Source organism: Sinohyriopsis cumingii, chromosome 7, assembly GCF_028554795.1.
Source record: "Sinohyriopsis cumingii isolate HCF-2022 chromosome 7, ASM2855479v2, whole genome shotgun sequence".
NCBI lineage: Eukaryota > Metazoa > Mollusca > Bivalvia > Unionida > Unionidae > Sinohyriopsis > Sinohyriopsis cumingii.
In genome coordinates this window covers 34048919-34067793 of record NC_142967.1, presented here as the reverse complement: position 1 = coordinate 34067793, position 18875 = coordinate 34048919, and the positions used below count along the sequence as shown (strand labels likewise).

Sequence of the window (18875 nt, the reverse complement as noted above, 5' to 3'; positions counted from 1 at the left end):
CAAAAAAAAAATTGTGCTCTTAAGAATTTGCGTGTTCGAGAGATTGTCCTCAGTTACTGGTAGTCAGGAGATTTCAAATGTTAAGATGATAATTAAATTAGTTGAAATACGGCACTGAAGTGTTCAACTGCATTAAATTAAGGCATGAGGTAAAATATGTGTCGGGTTATCAGCACAGTTGAGTACAAATTTCGAGCCATACAACGTCATAAGCTTTGGTCCAACGAGGACGCTGTATTGTGGTCACGTGATCAAACCGTCGTCCATATTGAAGCTCTGAAAACAACATATTGGAAACCTGATACGTTAGCCGTTATGAAAACATTGTAGTGTCTTTTGGAATCATCAGAGACAGATATAAGACAATAACAATGTAGATTTAAAAATGGATCAATAAAAGCTGTACACGTGGTAAGTGTTTATCAAATCGAAGATTTGTTTGCACCTTTCGATTTGTTATGTATACATGAGCAGGTTCCCGTTAATGCTACAGTACAGAACGAGCACATGTAGGGTCGTTAGTGAAAGTTATTTTATGTGGTTGAAAGTGAAATTATAACGTTTTATGGGGGAGGGGATTGACGTAGAAAATGTTGCATTTTGATGAAAAAATAAAAGACAGTAGCTTATTAAACAACTCTATTGAGCTTAAGCCTGCTTCACCGATGGACGAATTTATTTTGTCAATTGTGATTGAGACAAGAATTAGTCTGGATAGATATACCAACAATAAAGTGTTATCCGGCTGTTATTTTCTTCTGATATTGTTGGCCCAGGTGGAGAACAACCATACCGCAATAAATTCAGCTGTCGAAGATGTGTAGAAGCTAGCTTGCATGTGTAGTTTGCATGGGTCTTAAAGCAGTTGAATGAACTTTTCAGACCAGGATTTGACCCTATTGTCCAGTTACAAGGGTCAGTCAACATAATTAAATTCAGTACTTACGTGCTCCATGAATTTCAGAAGTTGATTATGTAGACTGGCAAGTTAGACTCCACCTAGTCCTACAATGTAAGACATAGCACATGTTGGTTTTGTTTTAGTGCTATGTCTTACTATCCAAATAACGGCCTTGTATAGTCTGTTCCGATGTTGGTTGACATTGGAACGAGCATTTTAAGTTTCGGGAATATCTTGCACATTTGGCAGCCTATATTGATACTCTTCCACTAATTTATGTGTAATTAATATACTTAATGTGCGGTCTTTATCCTGGCGGAATGAAAATATGACACTAGCAAATGGATGCATTTTCATGTTCCATTGATGTACATTTGAATTTGTTGCAATGTGATGGTAGTCGAGGTATGCCGAAGTATGTTTAAGTAGGTTCATGTGGGAGATATGTTTCTTGAATGAAATGTACTTTACTGTTCCATTAGGCATAATATATTACTTGTTTCATTAAAGAATAATATTTCAACTTAACCTGATTTTGGCTTTCACCGCTTTCCAGCCAACTGAAATGTAAGCTAACGAAACTTGAAAACAGGTTCGTTTCTTTTGTATTAATTTTAATTTATTAGAGAAAAGATATCAGGGTAAGTAAAGTCTGACAAAAACATCTTTACTTTGTAGGAAAGTGTCATTATTGGTTGCTAGTTCTGTGTGATATTTCTGAAACTTTACTTTCTTTACACTGTTAGTCGACATTAAAACATACTACACAGTGCAGTTATTTAGGCAGTAAGACCCATCACTCCCCAGAACAAAAATATTGGGTGATGTGTCTTACATTCTAGGACTAGACTCCGCCTTTTTTTCTGACAAAACTGGTGGCAGAGAACAACGGTCTAATGCACATTTATGTTCGAGTGGAAGAGTTGTTATTCAGGACAGTTACCAGGTAGTTCACTGCTAATAAATTTATTTCAACTGGCCATTGCAAGCAGATGATAAGTTAGTTGTACATTGTAAGATGTATCACATGTTATGTATGTTTCGGTGCTATGTCTTGCTGCCCAAATAATGGCCTAGTTTAGTGTGTTACAGTGTTGACTGACATCGGAATGAGTGTCCAAATTGTCAAGAATATCTCAAACTTGGCAGCACATAAAGCTTTTCCACAAATTGCGGTCATGTTGATTTAGGCAGACTTTACTTGCTTGATGTCTTTTTTTGAATAAATGCAAATTCTCACACAAAGAAATAGGCGTAATTTTTAAGGGTTTTTGTACTTGCATTTCAGTCAGTGGCTTGGAATGCGATAGAAGCAGGGAATTCTGACATTGATTTAAAAAGATGAAAAATATCTTGAAAGATAAATATCTTGAATGAAAGGAAGCTATCAAAGCACTTTCTTTAATATTACTATATTTTTGTTTCTTTTATTAAAGAATCATTCTTCAACCTAATCCAGTTTTGGCATTCGCTGCTTGAATCACATTCCAACCAGCTGAACAGAACATGAAAATATTTCCATTTGCTATTGTCAGATATTGATTCCATGAGGATAATATAAAAAAAATAACTATAATCAATTAGATTTAAATTTGTTGTAGAGTATTGATATTGGCTGCCAAGTTTATGAGATATTCCTGAAATTCTACCTCTCATTTTCCAGTCAGTCAATCTGGGAACACACTATACAAGGCTGTTATTTAGGCAGTAAGATGTAGCATGAAAACAAAAGTATCATGTGATACATCTTACATTAACAATAAGTATGATCTATTTAGCCATAGCATTAAATTCTTAGAACAGAAAACCTCTGTATCCAGTGGCTGCTGGCATTAAATTTGAATTTTGGACACATGAGTGGAAAGCAACATCACCCCTACGAAAAGAGCATTGCATCTTAGCCATGTAGTGTAGCCTCTAGCACTGGAACTGGCTAATGTCCTTGACGGTACAACAAAAGTCATCTTTTGTTGTTTTCCACCACCAATTAAGTCAGAAAATAAAAGCCAGAGAACAACTTGTTGATCTAACTATCGGTCATTTGATTTGGCTTTCCACTGTTGTTCTCGACAACAACCTATGATGTCAGCAGATAATGAGAACATGAGCAGATTGTATCTGTAAAAAAAAAAAAAAATGTCCCGGCATGATTCCAACAATAAAATGTTAGGACCACCATCCATAGAATTGGGAATTTTCATTGCAAAATGATTAGTTGGGTTAATTTTTAACACCTAGGCTTCTGGTTTGTGACCTTCTAAAATGCATCACTCATAATTTTTGTTAAAATCTATTTTCATGTCACTTTATGGTAAATAACAAACTTATAAATGAAAAATTACCGGTAATTATGTAATTTTCTTTGTTTTGTAGAGGTGTTGTCTTCTTAGTAATGGTAGTAGATATTGCTGCTGTTGTGCTATTCGTGTAAAGATTTTAAAAAAGCAACATTTCCTTAATGTGACACGTTTATCTGTTTATTCATTTGATATACTATAAATTAAGGCTGCATGATAATAATTCTGTTTGTTACATGCATATGTTATTGGAATAAAGGTGTCACCGTTAATTGGTTCAAGTCAAATTAAAGTTGTGTTTTGAAGGATGTGAATCTTTGCAGCATATTTGTCAAGCACACACAAGTCAACAAACTTGAATACTGAATACTTTTAAAACTATTTAAACAAACTTGAATACTGAATACTTTTAAAACTATTTCAACAAACTTGAATACTGAATACTTTTAAAACTGTATTCCATTTTCATTAAAAAAGAAGCATGACGTAGAATTTCATTGAAAATGTGACTTTGTTCAATAAAAGTTAAGCATGCTGTTGTCAAACATTTAGTGTTTCTTGCTATACCATGCATACCTTGGTAGATGAATATTAGCAGTTTTCAAAGCACAAAATGTGTGTATTGACCTTTATTAGTATATACTGTAAACTAAGTCCACAAAATTTTCAAATTATAAAAAGTATATGCATTATGAAAATGGGGAGTGGTTTACTCTTGTAAGTTTTTTGAAAATGCATCTGTATTGGAGAATCCCAATATTTACAAAATCAATGCTAGGGGGTAAATCGGGTGAAATTGTTACCAGGGAGTGTTATTTTATCCAGACAGTTCCAACTGCGAAGATCACTTTACCCTGCATTGATTTCATGTCATTACCCACATCCCAATTTGTTTCAATACAATGCATTTAATAAAGTTAAATGTGCACTTTGTGTCAGTTTTCCCATCAAATAGGCAGGTGGAAAGATGAAGAAAGAAGTCTCGTGTACTTTAGTCGATTTTGGTGCTAATTTTATGACCATTGATACGATAAATTACATTGCTGTCCATGGAATTCCGGCCAGAAGTTCACACAGGCACCTTGAAAAAAGTTAGTTTTTATTGCCTAGTACCAGTGCGAAGCAAATTATGACTTACTGGATGTATCCAGGTCCATTACTAATAAAATTAATCATTATATCCAATAATTCATATAGATGGAGACCGCTCTGGTGGCCTAGTGGTTAGAGCGTCTGCCTCGGATGCTGGAGGTCGTGGGGTCGATCCCCAGTCGAGTCATACCAAAGACTTGCAAAAATGGTACTAACAGCTGCCTCGCTTGGCTCTGAGCGTTAAGAGGTTAATGTTAGGACTGGTCGGACTGGTGTCAGGATAATGTGACTGGGTGGGACATCATGCTACATGTCTGCGGAATGATGCCCCAGTGCTCGACATCACTGTAAACTGTCTCACTGCAGACATCATAGCGATATGACTGAAATTTTTTTAAAGCTACATTAAAAATCCAAATCACACACACACACATACAGATGAAAACTTTAAAAGGAACTTAAGATGTTGTAGATGAGAGTTTAGACAATAACCTGTTTTTAAGGTTGCCATTTTATTTTGTGCAAGAACTATGGTGAAATGAAATAAGAAAAGTTGTCAGATTTTTATAACATTTTATCAATATTCATCATTTTAATAATATAGCATGAAAATATGCAAAAACATTCATATAAAGTGACTTTTTTGAACTTTCTACACACTTCTCCCCATTTTTGCCAACTTTATTCTGGCAAGAGAGGCAATTTTTTAAAGACTTGGGATCAAGGTTGGATCCTGACTTGTAACTAAATCCACTTAACTTCTTTGTGATTATGATGACTTCTTATCTGGATAGAGATTAAATTAAGTAAAGATGTAGTAAGATATGTAACAGATACAAATGGAATGAAAAGTTCTGGCAAGCAAGATTTGCAAACTTTTGAATGGGATATTTCAAAATAAGGAATTTGGGGCCCATCATTGATATATGGGGCTGTCAAGTGGCCCAGATTAATATGGCAAAACTGTCCCTGCGACTTAATGTCAAAAATGGATTTTTTTCTGAACCAGGTTTTGATTTACAAATTGTAATCATGTCCTACATTAAATATTGAATCTGGAAAGCTCCATCTAGACCAGCTCTGCTTTTGTTCAACAGTATAGGACATAAACCCAAATAGAATCCCCGTCATTACTCTGTGGCTTTGTGTTTTACATGGTTTGACAAATTTTGCTTTAATACCATTTTTACATTGGGTATTTTTCCAAGCAATCCTTCATTTACCTGCGATAAAAACTTGCTATCTTTCATGCAGTGATAAAGCTTTTGGGACGTGTTTTGCAATACTGATCATGTTATAGTCAGCAATAATTTTGTAACGGTGTTTTCTTTTTAATAGAACTGATAATTTATACACATATTTATTCAGTGCCATGTTGAGTTATATGACTTCCTGTGCATGTTTGACCTTAATCTCTTAGATTGTATAGGCAGTGTCCTCTTTGTTTTCTCATGTGACAAACCTTTGATTGAGCAATGAGCTTGATGCTTGCTCATTGCCAAGTAACAGAGGGTGATTATTTGAACTCCGTGATCTGCCACACATTTAACGTGTTCATTTGGATTCTTTAATAGATTTCATAGACCATATCGTTAAAGTGTTATTTACAGAACCCTATCTTGGTCTCTACATAAGCATCAGGGGCCCCGAGTGGTCTAAAGCGCTCTCCATTATGGATCACTGCCATCTCACCTCTGTCTGCGTAGGTTCGAGTCTTGGATTCGGCTAATGTGGGTATGTGAGAAAGCTTGCCAGTAGCTTCTCGAGGGTCAGTGGTTCTTTCGGGGGATTTCCCGGGTTCTTCCTCCACCATTAATACTGGCCGCCATGTATAGCCTATCGTGTGCTGAAAAATGGCGTTAAACCCTACAACAACAACAAAAACAACATAAGCATCAGCATAAGGAAGTGAAGTCAAGGAAATTGATGATATTTATGATGACCAGATGATTGTGGATGATTTCAGAACTATCAGAAAATGAATATGAATTCTTGGACTTTGTACATGATGACATGCTGTGAATCACAAACATCGTTTATTTGTAAGGTGGGATATTGTGAATCAGGTCTTTCGGAACAAATGTTTTTGTACTGGTATGTGACCTATAATTTAATTCATGGATCCATCATATAAATGGATTTAAAATGTAAAGTGTTGTGGATTTTAATGGATTAATTAGAACACATGTAAGTTGTAGATTTATTTGATGCATATTCCACTCAATAATATAATTGTACTTTACACCTGTTTGGTCTTTAATTTAAAATATTACCACCAACTGGCTTCTGTTGAAACCCCTTGCATCCATATGCAGATATGTGCATGCATGTGTGTTTGTGTCAGGAAATCATGGTACTTATGGCTTTTGTCTGACATTTTTTCCAGGTGTATAGCTTAGTTGTTATTAGTATCTTTTTCCTATTTGATTAGGGCCATGGCTACACATATCTTATTCAAAAGGTCTGATCTGTGTTAACTTACTGCCATGTTGCACATGGTGTTAGGGACTGAGTAATGTGTATAGTGTTTACCCTGAGGGAGTTATTATAGGTTTTTGTTTTACTGGTCACAGACCAGAAAAGCTTATGGGATGGACTGTTGTCCATCATCTGACATCTGTCTGTCAGCACAGTTAGTTATTGCTACTCATTCTAAATTATTTGGAGGATTGCCTTGAAACTTTATATACATATGTTTCCCAAGGTCTTGTTGGTTCTTAATGAAACTAGTGCTGTTTGAATAGCCATTGAAAATTTTGTTATTGCTACTCATCCTGTTTGGATGGCCATATCAACATGGCATCTTCACTAAAAGACTTTTTATGATGTGTAGTTGGCCCTTAATGAAAATATGGTTGGCACAGTTTCGATTTCGGAAATCTTATTATAGCTACTTTTCATGATTGTGGGGCCCCATGTGGGCAAGTGGTATTAGGCGCATGCCATTACAGAACACTGACATTTCACCCCTGCCTCTGTGGATTTAGAATCTCAGGCTCGGCAAATCTGGGTAATTGAGAAAGCTTGCAAGTAGGTTAATGTTTTTTTTTGGTAGAGTGTTCCTGAGTTCTTCCTCCACCAAATATACTAGTGGATGAATAACCATGTGCTGAAAAATGGTGTTAAACCCATAACAACAACAATCCCCTGACTAGATGGTCATGTTAACATGCATTTTTCACCAAAAGAAACATGTCTTATAATGTCTGCTTTGTTTTAAATGAAATTGATGCCAGGTCAACATCCAATATGTGTACTATGATCAACTACCAGTACTGGAAAATCTTGTTATTGCTAAAAAGATGGATGGTTTAAACACTCAGTAGTTCACTAGAAGAAATGGTCTTATCTTGAATTCCTGGAAATTATTTGTGCCCAGTAGAGCATCAGTTTCTTTGGTGAACATGGCTTTCAATTTGAAGGACTGTTGTTGAGTAGCAGCCAAGTATCTTCCATCTTTGAAATTTACTGCACTAAAAAATCAAGTTGTCCATCTGTCCCAATTTAACTAGCTGGGAGCCTTATAGCTCCCAAGCAGTTAGACTGTAGTCAGCGGCACCTGCATTAATTGTACAACAAAGAAGCAGATTGTAAACCTAATACCTTTAAGTTTTACTTCATTAAGTATTTATTTGGCACTTAATGGATAAACACAATTTAATACAATCATGTTTCAAATATCCAGTGACCACTATCCAGCTGCTCACAATATATATGTATGCCCGTTAGAACCTTTGATCTGTCTGTCTTGTCTGGCAAATAAAGCAAATTCAGGAACCCAGATGTGTGTACATACATACATACATACATACATACATACATACATACATATATATATATATATATATATATATATATATATATATATATATATATATATATATATATATATATATAAAGATCACAATTCCCTATTATCTCCTGAAGCAACTCTCTTAGTTTGAAAAGTGCACAGTTGTGTCATTGCAGCAAAATACCATAAATGATGATAAATGATACAAAGTTATAAAAGTAGGTGACTCAGCTGGAAAAATAGATAATGAGAAATCTCTCTCTGCATGTATTTGTGTAGCATCTCTGGATTTATCATGTGACTCGTTACTACATGGACTTATTAACTTTACATTCTATTTCAAATTCCTCAAAGCGGGATCAATTAATCTGTCCATTTTGTTGTTTGATGCATTGAAGAAACTGATGCTAGTCATGGGACAAGATATCACATGAAAAATTAACAAATGATTCAGTTCAATGACCAAAACAACAATTTTTGAAGAAGTTGTTGTTGTAGTGTTTAACGCATTTTTCAGCACACGATAGGCTATACATGGCGGCCAGTATTAATGGTGGAGGAAGAACCCGGGAAAACCTGGAAAGAACCACCGACCCACGAAAAGCTACTGGCAAGCTTTCTCACATACCGACATTGGCTGAATCCGAGACTCGAACCCACACAGACAGAGGTGAGATGGCAGTGATCCGTAATGGAGAGCGCTTTAGACCACTCGGCCACTCGGGGCCCCTTTTGAAGAAGTAGAAATGCACCTGAATGGTTCCTCTATATTGCACAGCTTATTATCTGCCAATGGAGTCTCATTATTTTGAAATGGGTACAGAGGGTAGGTTTATTATTCTGTTTTGGATTTACAGGTTGTCAGACATTGGATTTGATACTGAAATATGCTGTTTAGATCACCAATAGGCCCCTTCAAGTCACCCTTCCAAGTCACTGTGTCTTTGTGTACATTATTACCAGAAAACCCTAACCTATGATCTTCCATCCCAGAATTTCTTACGGCAGGGAGGGGAAGAGGGACAATTTAGTTGATAGAAGGGACATATTTGGATGCAAAGATAGTGTCAGTAATGAATGGGAAGTAGATACAAACAAAAGCACACAAGTTTCTCAAACATTAAATAAACAGGAAAATAGTACAACAGATAGAAAACATTTATGGTATTTTCATGATCTGGAGAAGGATGGTAGTGCTCTAAGAAGGCAGGGGAAGGGCACTAAAGACAGATGGGGGGAGGGGGCTCAGTTTGTATCTAGCATGATCTCTGGTGTATTGCAACAAAGAAACAGCACCAGTAATGGCAGTTATATAAATCACAAGTTTATTTTTTTAAAGTTATGATGCAGTTGTAAAATTGTGGATTTTTATTCTGTTTGTGCACATGGATTTTTATATGGTAGGGAGTTGTAACATTCTTATGATATGTATTTATAATATATATTTGTCAGATAAGATTGTCTGGAATTGTACTTTTCATTTTATCACTTAATCTTCATTTAACATCATCAAAAACTACGAGAGAAAACTTGGACTTTTGTCATTTCAGGCTCAGGAAACCAGTCTTCCTTACATGATAATGCTACTAACTACTCAAGTAATTACCATGTGGTAAGTATATTTTCATTCCAAGGCATTATGTATTCATTTATTCCACCTAAATAATTGACAAATTTAGAAGTCACGCAGACTTCTTCCTGCAGCAGCTAAGCATTTTATTATACTGGTGAGGAAAAAATGTTATGCGCCATTTTATTATACTGGTGAGGAAAAAAAGTTATGCACCATGTATTTTTGCTGATTTCCTTATATCTGAAATATTGACAATTAAGAACATTATGACAGGGTTTGCATTTGTTCCCTTGTAAATTCTAGATGGCTGAATTTGCATATTTCTCCATTATGTCTTTGGGGTAACATGGTGGACGATGTAACTTTCTTTTATCAGTCATCTAATACACATTTTGTAACTTCAGTTCTACATGTACAATTCATGTTTAAGGAAACAGGGACAGTCTCTGTTTCAGCAGAATATCAAAGTTTAAGTTAGATTTTATCTTGATAACATTGTTGTCGTTTATGGAATTGAGGCCGTGGGTCGAGAAATGTTCCCAAATAAACGTCATCTTGCTCAGGTTTCTTGATACATGTAGTGGTGGTTGTTTTGCTAAATTTCAAATATTTAAATGATCTTACAAAGCAACCTAAATTATTGTTGACTTCACTTTTCCTGTCAGTACAATGAATAAAATAATTCACATTTGCCACAATTGCCAGTTCTGGCATGCAAGTGGATTGATTTTGTTTTAAATGAAATTGGTTCACGTTTCAGTGGTCATTTAAACATTTACAGTTTTTGTAAACACGACAGCCTTAGATTTTTAAAAGGACACTCTTGCAGAATTGTGTACAGGATAGCTCCACCTAAATAATTGACATATTTCCTTAGCAACCAGGTGGAAAACCAGTTTTAATCAAATTAATTAGGAATGTTTCTTGAGACATTCTTTATCAAGATTGTGTTAAGCCATAGCATCCATCAGCTTCAGAATGGCTATGACAGTTTTGATCAAACTTGGCAAGATTGTTCGTAGGATGCCTGATCAGAATTTTGTTTAAGTGTATCTACCCATCAGTGATCTGTGTGGCTTCCTTAGCAAGCAGATGGAAAACTTATTTTAAACTTCTCCAGAACAATCATACCAGTTTTAATAAAACTTTGTTAGAATGGTTTATAAGACATTGTATTAGAATTGGTGTTGGGATGACTTTTCTGGCAAAGGTGTCTTTGCATTTAACAACCATAAATAAACCTATCTTTAGCTTCTTCAGAATGGCAGAGCCATTCTTTATCTGTTTGTAAGGAATTTTTCTTAGGGTATACTTCATATTCCTTTGCAGTGCAGGTCTTGTAGCAGCCATGTAGAAAACCTATTTTTGACTTCTCTAGAACAGATGAACCAGTTCTGAATAAACTTTATAGAAAGGAACAATTTATATGACATCATACCTGGTTTGTTTCCAGTTGCTTTTTGAATTGTCTGACTTCCATAGTAATTAGGTGGAAAACTTTTCAATTTTTTCTCAATAAATGCTTAGTCATTTTTGAAGGAACATGGTAGGAGTTTTTCATAGGGCGTGTTCTGCCAGAATTAAGTTGGGGATGGTTTCTTTTTGATTTCTTCACTAGAACAGCTGAGCCAGTTTTGATTACATTTGGCAGAAACAATATTCTACCAGAATTTATCCAGTTTGGAACCCCTAACCATGGTGTGTGCTCCATTAAAACCAGGTTTTAAAAAAAACCTTGTTTTCGACTTAATGATGGCTCAATAATGCTTTTTTTAAACATAATACCAATGTTCCGTGGAATATATTTTGCCAGACAGGTTTAGGTGGCTCCTCTTGAAATGATGTGACTTCCAAAGTATCCAGGTGGAAAACCTTCAAGTGATACTCATCTTGCATCAAGTCCACCTGTTTCTAAGATATAAATAAATAAACTGACTTTCAAACTATGAAAGATGCCAGTATAGTCTCCAATTCATCTGAAGTTACTTTAAGTAGAAATATAGTTTAAGAGGATGTCAGATACTACCTATTTCATCCATATAACTAGTGTCTTTCAACTCAAGTTACCTACCTTGTTACTAAATTGGTTCACTTAGGAGACCACCCCATCTGCAAAGAAAATGTTGCCTCTCTTGGGATCATGTTTTGAAAATATACTATTTTGGTGTTTGGCAATGTGGTGCTTTGAAAGAAGTGGCCTCCAAAGCATGGATCCACTGTACTACATCTGCCTTATTGGTTAGTCATTGGGCTGTCTTCTTTTGTAAAGTAATGGTTGAAGCACAAACAGTATTTACCATGCCCTGCAAATCTAATCACCAGTGACAGAGGGCAGCGGGAGTGTGTATGTGTGTTTAACATAGCTTTAACAATTTATCAGTCATATTGCTATGATGATTGTATTGTGACAGTTTATAGTAATGTCAAGCACTGGGGCATCATGCTGCAGACATGTAGCATCATGTCCCACCCAGTTACATTATCCTTACACCAGGTGAACAAGTCCTAGCACTAACCTCTTAATGCTGAGCACATATTGAGGCAGCTGCTAGCACCATTTTTAGACGTCTTGGAATGACTCAGCCAGGAAACTTGCAAGCCAGGGTGCAACACTTCTTTTATTTGGATTCATGGAAAGGAATATGGAAGGTCATATTTGGATACATGGGAGGGAATATGGAAAGTCAAAATCCTCTCTTTCTCCTTCTCAAGGGTTCATCTTATATCAGTGGCCTCCATTCTATGACAACTGTTCTCACTATCTGAATTCACAGAGAATGACCTTCTTTCATGAGAATTAAGCCCATGTGGTTAGGGCTATTCATGAATCTTGGACCGACTTGAATCCTCATTTATAACATTATGAGACAGCCTTCAGGCACTCTTACACTTCCTTTTCATTATTATATCTTTGCTCTTGGTGCACCAGAGCAAAGGTATTTATTTATTGGATCCTTTTGTGGCAAGAAGTCATTTACATGTGCCAGTTCACAATAGTGAACACATCTACTCTGAGGGTCATTGACCTATCAACCTCCTGCCTAACTGGTAAATTCAGCAATGCAGTATTATATAGTTATAAGTTGTTTTACCTTCCAGAAAGTATGTTTACTAACTTCAAAAGTAATACATGTCACACCTGTTGAGTGGAAGCAAGTGAAATATAATTGAACAGTAGACTCTGTCATCAGAAGCCAGCTATGTAACTATGTCAGTGACTGAACCAGTACCAAAGGTTGTACATGAGCAGTATGAAAAAGTGTCATTTAGAATTAGTGAGAGTTGTTGTTGTTCTAGGGTTTAGCGCCATTTTTTAGCACAAGATAGGCTTTACATGGCGGCCTGTATAACTGGTGGAGGAAGAACCCTGGAAAACCCAGGGAAGAACCACCGATCCACGAGAAGCTACTGGCAGGCTTTCACACGTACCTACGCTAGCCGAGCCTTGGACTCGAACCCACGCAAACAGAGGTGAGATGGCAGTGATCCAGAATGGTGAGCACTTTAGACCACTCTGCCACTCGGGGCCCCTAGAATTAGTGAGAGAATGTTTTATTTAACAGAATAATTTTTAAAGCATTGTGGGAAACAAAACTGTACGGACCCTGCAGCTTAGCATGTCAGCCAGTTTAAAAGCATTGCAGACTAAAATAATAATATATCGTGACCACAGTGATGAATTACCCTAGGGTGAATACTGTTATGTAAATAGGAGTACCATTGATCTAAATATATATCTACCCGAGATCATGACTGGAATAGAACATTGGTTACTGGAATAAGACTGAGTTTTGAAATGTGACCTTGATTACTTAGGGTATTGCAGAGAACAAGTTAATATCAATCATTACTATCAGTGTAATACATACTAAATTGTTTTGTTTGGAATGCTCTGTATTGATTTTGCAGTAATGCCTAAGGTCAAGAGTCAAGGTCTTTAATTGTTTGATTACTTTGGAGCTTATTATTAAATAATAATAGAAATTAAGTGTATGCACTGTTGGCTTCCCGACTAATTAAATCATTAGCTTTAATATTAAAGTGAGATTACATTTTAAATGAATGACACTTTTGGCAGAACACTAAGAGTAAGTCAGCATGAAACAAAAAGCCAAAGAACTAAATAGAACCATGACTATAAAGAATTCTCTTTCTTCATCAGTGATTTTTTAAATTGTTAAATAGGTGTATGCAGATGAATGTCACCTGGTAGTTTATAAATGCCACAATGCTATACTTTCTGTTACTTTCTATTCTTAAGAATTTGTTTCTAATTCATGGAAAAAGTTTTCATTATCTGAATCTGAATCTGCCAACTGACTAGGAAGATGAATAATAATCAAACCTTGATGCTTAGCTATTAAAAGTAGATTTTAAAAATGAAATTCTAAACTTGCAATCTAACTGAAATTTTATAAAAAAAATAATAAAATAAACTGGTTAGTGTTTTTCACACCTTTCATCCTAAATGCAGACTTTTGAAGAACAAAACATTATAAATCTTGGTATAATATTAGAAACTCTGCATGTTTGCAATACATACAAAATACTTTAAATTCAAGTATTTTTACGTTTTCATGTCACTATTCCCATCAAGAATACATATAGGCTGTGGTGTGCACTGCATTTATTTATTAATTGCGGTATTTATTACATGGTACTGGCATCAACATTGATTTTGATTAAATTAAATATTACTTGCTGCAGAGTGAAGAGGTCATCATTGTTGCTTACCCTTGGGTGTTTACTAATAAGTATAATGCTTACATTTTCTTTTAAGTCTGAACAACTTATGGTTGTCTTATCTTTTGTGTTTTGCCACTGTGTTTGATGCAATACAAATTATGATTTTGATTTATGTTTGTCTTTTTTCAAAAGCCAATTCTTAACTCCCAAGTAATATTTCCTTTGTTTGTTGCCAGCACAAAGCCCTTAGCTTGTAGTGGCAGCACTAGCTTTTTTTTCTCAACCCTTTGATTGAGCTATGAATTTGATACTTGCTCAGTACCAAATACATTTTGTCCAATATTCATTTAACCCTTTACCTCATAGAGCATAGTGACAAAGTGCAGCTCGCTATATATAGAACACAGGTTACCTAGTCAACCGCATACGCATAGCTTGCCTGTGAACTATTAAGCAATGTAGTGTATGTTACGTTTAACAGCAATTTTAACCATTTTACATTTTTGGTACACATCTATTACATGTGGAACAATTTAAGAGTAAAGTCCGATTGTTATAGCTGTGTAATTATTTATCACGGAAGAATTTGTTATGTGCTTTAAAATCTGGAGAGAATTCGTTCACCGTCATGTCAGTGAGGCCGTGTGACCAACCGTAGAGCTGCCATTTCTCATACTCGAAATTTACAAGTTTTTCATCTGTGTCTACATCACTAAGTCATCTAAATTTGATAATTTATAAAAACTAATTGCAGCCTATATCAATATCAGAGCCTTTACCTAGGTTATTGAATCTTTCATAGTTGTGATTCTAATCATGAAAACTTCGTAAGTACTGAATGAAATCCGCGACCGCCATTTTGGAGAGTGGAGATTACGACCCAGTTACTTTAAATAGCAGATATCGACCAGTACATAAACAGTGACCACGTGATCTGACGTAATTGTCATTCACAGAAATGAATGTAGTATCTAATAAGGGGTTTTCCCCGAAGGTGGCGCTACGAAAACCGGCCTAAAATGGCTGATGTTTACAGCAGACGTCAAAAGGCGCTTCTATGGGACTTTTGTAGAAGCATCAAAAGTCGCTTCGATGCGACTTTTGTAGAGGCGTCCAAAGACGGTTGTATGAGGTAAAGGGTTAACAGTTTATTTTAATTTTTGTGATCATGTAGCATGGTTCAAACCTATTCAATTGCAGCATATGCTATTGCTTTAAAAGATTTCACAGAATGTATGCTTGTCACTTTCATGGCCCCAGACAGTTCCAGTGTTTATTTTAGAATTCCTTTGAATGCCTGTGAAAAGAAACCAAGATCAGACTACTTTTGTATATAAAAATATATCGATATACTTAAAAGTATCCAAAGTCTGCTTTTATGGTTGGCTTGCTTTGTAAATAAATTAACCATCCTATTTGATAGCCCAAGTTGAAACAACAGTTTTATTTCTTTCTATCAGATCAAATGCACACACGTATGTGATGATTATTTTTTGGGGGGAAATATTATTTTGTCAACTTGAATATAATCTTGGTAATTTTGCACCATATACAATATCATGCGTGAATTACTGGTGTCTTGAAGCTATAGGGTAGGTTTTGAATTCTGCTTGTTACTTGATGTCATTTACCCACATGGGCTATCGTGCATTTCAGAACAAAACTGGAGGGTACAAAATGTGATGCTTAACACATTAACCCCTGGAGGTTTTTGACATTTTCATCTGAAAATCGAGTAGGAAACACATTTTGAAAGCTATTTCTGAATAGATCCGAAAACATCAAATCCCCGGTGATCTTTCAATAACATACTGCCTAGTTGTGTTAGAAACCTCGTTTTTCATTGGTTATTTGACTCATGTATGAGCAGAAGGGTAAAAGTTGGATTTTTGTTGTTGTTGCTAAACGGGGCCCATAATTTTTGTATTGAGACCACTCTTTATTCCAAATGCCCATTTTATCCTTCTTTTTGCAAAGGCTGATCTGTCTGTTTGCAGTACATACCGGTTTGCCTTAGATCTGAGACCAAAAAGTCTAAAATCCAGACACAAAATCGGATTTTGGGTAGAAAAAGTTGGGTTCAAAAAATGAAGTTTTTTATCTGTATTTTATAGTGCAACTAGATATTCCAGATTATTTGGTATCATTGTAGAGCTACATCTGTCTACCTTTCTTTAATACCACCCACTTTAGTGTATCATGCATGACCATGACGCTACACAGCTCAGCAGTAGGCTACAACCTCCTGCCTCGTTAAGTCGTCGCTAGGGGTTAATGTGTTAAACTGAACTATACCTTGTTCTGTGTGAACTATATTCTTCTGTTCACATCAGTGTGTACAAAATGTCACTAAATATTAACAAGAATCAGAATGTTTGTTTTATTGAAACTTTAAGACCTCTGATTTAGGGTAATACATGATTTATTGGCTATGAAAATAATTGTTTTATTCATTGATCTAATAAAAATAGTGAATATATAACCCATTGAATAGTAACCTGTTCATTGAAGTAATTTGTAGTTTTATTTCCATTTCTGGGTTCATTACAAATGTTATGTCCTATATTATTCTGTTTATTCTCATTTGTGTGTAAATTCATATATTTCACAAGTCTCTTAATTTGTCTATATTTTTTCAGACCTTCATTCATTGTTTTCTTGTATCGTCTCTTTAACTGGGTCCCAGCTGGCTAAATTGTCTAAACCGCCTACCTTTACTAATCTCACCTCTGTCCATGTGTTTTCATGTCTTGGGCTCGGCCATTGTGGGTATGTGGGAAAGATGGCCAGTAGCTTTCTATTGGACAGTTCTTTTGCTTAGGTTTTCCCAGGTTCTTCCACTAGTGATACTGGCCATCATGTACAGTGGTTCCCCTCATGAACGGCCCCCTTGACCAGTGGCCACCCACTCTTTATGACCAGAATCCCTTGGGACAGATGAGTTTGTGTTCTAAAGTTCCCCAAGAAAGGCCACCCCACTAACGCAACCAGCAGCCACCATATTAGTGCACAAATGTAAGATTTATGCTCATAAGCAGTCATATTTTATTTTGAATTTTGTCAGAACCAATATTTAATTACGGTGAGATAAGTAATCTGATTATCTTTCTGGATGTATGTTTGTGGATGTCAGGTTTTCGTTACTGAAAGAAGTGTTGGCTAAAGTACATGTACTACTAAGGATATTATTATATCATGAACACCGATGTTTGCTGGAAATGGGGTCAGCATGTTTTGATAGAGCATTGAGCTTGACACAGCGGACTTTTTTTACTTGACGATTATGACCGGACGTTTTTAATTGTCAAGATGATAACATGGTCAGATAGAAATGGGGTCAGCAGTGTTTTGATAGATCTTTGGGCTTCACATGATGGATTTTGTTTAAAAATTGACGATTATGACTGACGTAATTGTCAAGATCATAACATGGTCAGATAGGCTAACATTAAACAAAACAGGGTACCAGACAAAGACCAAATAAACATGTCATCACTTAAACGAAGAAATAATGCTTTACAAGAAAAATGAAGTTATTCGACTTGACAACAATGGGGAGAGTTCACATGCCGAAAAATGTATGTTGGGAAGACTCAAATATAGCCTATCATGTGCTGAAAAATTGTGTTAAACTCAATGATATCTACTGTTTATCCAATTTATATGCACCTGCCACTGTTGTCCATTTCATTGTGTGTTTCTTTTAATTATAAGTCTGACTGGTGAAAAGGAAAACTAAAAAAATTAGATTAGTAATGGCAATCTCAGTGGTAATTATTTAGAAAAATAAATTTTTAGAAAAATCTTAAGGCACAGTTATCATTCAACTGATACAGCAGTATTAGAGAAATTCTGGAACATTGTTGGATTTTTATCTAGTGAAAAATAGGCTCAGTTGAAAACTTTTCATGCATAAACATTTAGAGACATTTAAAGGATTATATGTGTCCAAATTGGCATGAAATGGCAACACAATATATTTATTATAAAGAATACAAGTGTTACGACTCTATCGTTTTAAAACTAAGTAACAGAAAATAGCAAAAAGCATACATTTTTGTAAAATTTGACATAAATTATTTCCCTAGAATACAAAATTGAAAATTTAAAAAAAAGAACTTAAAGTATTGTGAATTAAATTCAAAATAGTCCTTAAAGGTCTATCATAGGTCCAGGTGTATAGAGTTCCAAATGAAGTACAGAGCCAACTAGTTTCGGATGCATTATGACCTACTGCAGAAAGGGAACTACCATTTCAAAAGGAGGCTGGACTCGGATTTAGGTTGTTTATTTTTTATGATGTTGAGGCAATGCACTCCCAATCCTTTACCCCTGACTTGAACCCTTTCATTCGCTATTTGTTCTCCTCTGCTGTTGTTCTGGTTTCCCATTCATATTTAATGAAATTAATGACATTTACTTCTAGATGTTCTACAGTACATTTTTCAACGACCATTCACAACCCGCTCTCTTTCTCTCTTCATATTGTGAATCAACCCAAAGTTGGTTTATTTCTCTTTTAATATATACGTT

General features: G+C 35.5%; 1 protein-coding gene across 3 annotated transcripts in view; it reads left to right on the top strand.

The window, feature by feature from the left end:
- Positions 1-267: 267 nt before the first annotated feature.
- The window catches only part of LOC149794997 (regulator of G protein signaling 12-like), a 163952-nt gene continuing 145344 nt past the window's right edge, over positions 268-18875 (top strand). For all 3 annotated transcript variants that reach the window (XM_089964659.1, XM_089964658.1, XM_089964660.1), the window contains exons 1-2: positions 268-411; positions 9634-9695. The gene's annotated coding sequence lies outside the window, so the exon portion shown is untranslated. The remainder of the gene's footprint in view (positions 412-9633; positions 9696-18875) is intronic.